Source organism: Clarias gariepinus, chromosome 27 (genome assembly GCF_024256425.1).
Source record: "Clarias gariepinus isolate MV-2021 ecotype Netherlands chromosome 27, CGAR_prim_01v2, whole genome shotgun sequence".
NCBI classification, from domain to species: Eukaryota; Metazoa; Chordata; class Actinopteri; order Siluriformes; family Clariidae; genus Clarias; species Clarias gariepinus.
The window spans coordinates 23,980,001-23,983,027 of record NC_071126.1 but is presented as its reverse complement, the minus strand read 5'-3'; positions in this window follow the sequence as shown (position 1 = coordinate 23,983,027).

Below are 3,027 nucleotides of genomic sequence, written 5' to 3'. Positions count from 1 at the left end.
GAGGTGCTGGGTATAGAAGGGGAGAGGTGCTGGGTACAGAAGGGGAGGGGTGTTGGGTATAGAAGGGGAGAGGTGTTGGGTATAGAAGGGGAGAGGTGCTGGGTATAGAAGGAGAGGGGTGTTGGGTACAGAAGGGGAGGGGTGTTGGGTATAGAAGGAGAGGGGTGTTGGGTACAGAAGGGGAGGGGTGTTGGGTATAGAAGGAGAGGGGTGTTGGGTATAGAAGGGGAGAGGTGTTGAGTATAGAAGGGGAGGGGTGTTGGGTATAGAAGGAGAGGGGTGTTGGGTACAGAAGGGGAGGGGTGTTGGGTATAGAAGGAGAGGGGTGTTGGGTATAGAAGGGGAGAGGTGTTGGGTATAGAAGGGGAGGGGTGTTGGGTATAGAAGGGGAGAGGTGTTGGGTACAGAAGGGGAGAGGTGCTGGGTGTAGAAGGGGAGGGGTGTCGGGTACAGAAGGGGAGGGGTGTTGGGTACAGAAGGGGAGAGGTGTTGGATACAGAAGGGGAGGGGTGTTGGGTACAGAAGGGGAGGGGTGTTGGGTACAGAAGGAGAGGGGTGTTGGGTACAGAAGGGGAGAGGTGCTGGGTACAGAAGGGGAGGGGTGTTGGGTACAGAAGGGGAGGGGTGTTGGGTACAGAAGGGGAGGGGTGTTGGGTATAGAAGGGGAGGGGTGTTGGGTACAGAAGGGGAGAGGTGTCGGGTACAGAAGGGGAGAGGTGCTGGGTACAGAAGGGGAGAGGTGCTGGGTACAGAAGGGGAGAGGTGCTGGGTACAGAAGGGGAGGGGTGCTGGGTACAGAAGGGGAGAGGTGCTGGGTACAGAAGGGGAGAGGTGTTGGGTACAGAAGGGGAGGGGTGCTGGGTATAGAAGGGGAGGGGTGTTGGGTACAGAAGGGGAGAGGTGCTGGGTACAGAAGGGGAGGGGTGTTGGGTACAGAAGGGGAGGGGTGTTGGGTGTAGAAGGGGAGAGGTGCTGGGTACAGAAGGGGAGAGGTGTTGGGTACAGAAGGGGAGGGGTGTTGGGTACAGAAGGGGAGGGGTGTTGGGTACAGAAGGGGAGAGGTGCTGGGTACAGAAGGGGAGAGGTGTTGGGTACAGAAGGGGAGGGGTGTTGGGTACAGAAGGGGAGGGGTGCTGGGTACAGAAGGGGAGGGGTGCTGGGTACAGAAGGGGAGAGGTGCTGGGTACAGAAGGGGAGGGGTGTTGGGTACAGAAGGGGAGGGGTGTTGGGTACAGAAGGGGAGGGGTGTTGGGTACAGAAGGGGAGGGGTGTTGGGTACAGAAGGGGAAGGGGTGTTGGGTACAGAAGGGGAGGGGTGTTGGGTACAGAAGGGGAGGGGTGTTGGGTACAGAAGGGGAGAGGTGCTGGGTACAGAAGGAGAGGGGTGTTGGGTATAGAAGGGGAGGGGTGTTGGGTATAGAAGGGGAGGGGTGTTGGGTATAGAAGGGGAGAGGTGTTGGGTACAGAAGGGAAGAGGTGCTGGGTACAGAAGGGGAGAGGTGTTGGGTACAGAAGGGGAGAGATGTCGGGTACAGAAGGGGAGAGGTGCTGGGTATAGAAGGGGAGGGGTGTTGGGTACAGAAGGGGAGGGGTGTTGGGTATAGAAGGGGAGGGGTGTTGGGTATAGAAGGGGAGAGGTGTTGGGTACAGAAGGGGAGAGGTGTTGGATATAGAAGGGGAGAGGTGTTGGGTACAGAAGGGGAGGGGTGTTGGGTACAGAAGGGGAAGGGGTGTTGGGTACAGAAGGGGAAGGGGTGTTGGGTACAGAAGGGGAGGGGTGTTGGGTACAGAAGGAGAGGGGTGCTGGGTATAGAAGGAGAGGGGTGTTGGGTATAGAAGGGGAGGGGTGTTGGGTATAGAAGGGGAGGGGTGTTGGGTACAGAAGGGAAGAGGTGCTGGGTACAGAAGGGGAGAGGTGTTGGGTACAGAAGGGGAGGGGTGTTGGGTACAGAAGGGGAGAGGTGCTGGGTACAGAAGGGGAGGGGTGTTGGGTACAGAAGGGGAGGGGTGTTGGGTACAGAAGGGGAGAGGTGTTGGGTATAGAAGGGGAGAGGTGTTGGGTATAGAAGGGGAGGGGTGTTGGGTACAGAAGGGGAGGGGTGTTGGGTATAGAAGGGGAGGGGTGTTGGGTACAGAAGGGGAGGGGTGTTGGGTATAGAAGGGGAGAGGTGTTGGGTATAGAAGGGGAGGGGTGTTGGGTATAGAAGGGGAGGGGTGTTGTGTACAGAAGGGGAGAGGTGCTGGTCATCATCATCACTGACCCTGAAGCTGCTAAAGGTCCTACACATCATATTTTTCATTAAATGTTAATATGCATTTGATGGAACAAAAAAGCCATCTAAAGTTACGGTGTGATCTAAAATTTTACTCCTAGCTGCTTGTGGTCCTATGACTAGAACTTCTGTCTTATCTGGATTTAGCAGAAGGAAGTTAATTAGCATCCAAAAAATCTCATGTAGATTATATTACCAGGATAGCATTCTTTCACCTCTGAAATATTGCCAAGATAAGAAATTTATTGTCGCTAAACGATGCAGAAAAACTAGTTCATGCTTTTATCACCTCTAGGTTGGACTATTGTAATGCCTTATTGTCTGGTTGTTCAGCTAGATGCATAAATAAGCTTCAGCTAGTCCAGAATGCAGCAGCGAGAGTCCTCACTAGAACCAGAAGATATGAGCACATCACCCCTATCTTATCTTCACTCCATTGGCTCCCTGTGAAATTTCGCATTGATTTTAAAATACTACTCTTGACATATAAAGCATTAAATGGTCTCGCGCCGCAGTACCTGAGCGAGCTGCTAGTGTCTTACGATCTGCCACGCCTACTTCGATCAAAGGATGCAGGCTGCTTGTCAGTACCGCGTATTATGAAAAATACAGCTGGGGGCGGAGCTTTTTCTTACAAAGCCCCAAAGTTATGGAATAGTCTTCCAAATAGTGTTCGGGACTCAGACACAGTCTCAGTGTTTAAGTCCAGGCTAAAAACCTATTTATTTAGCCAAGCATTTTTATAAATAGATTA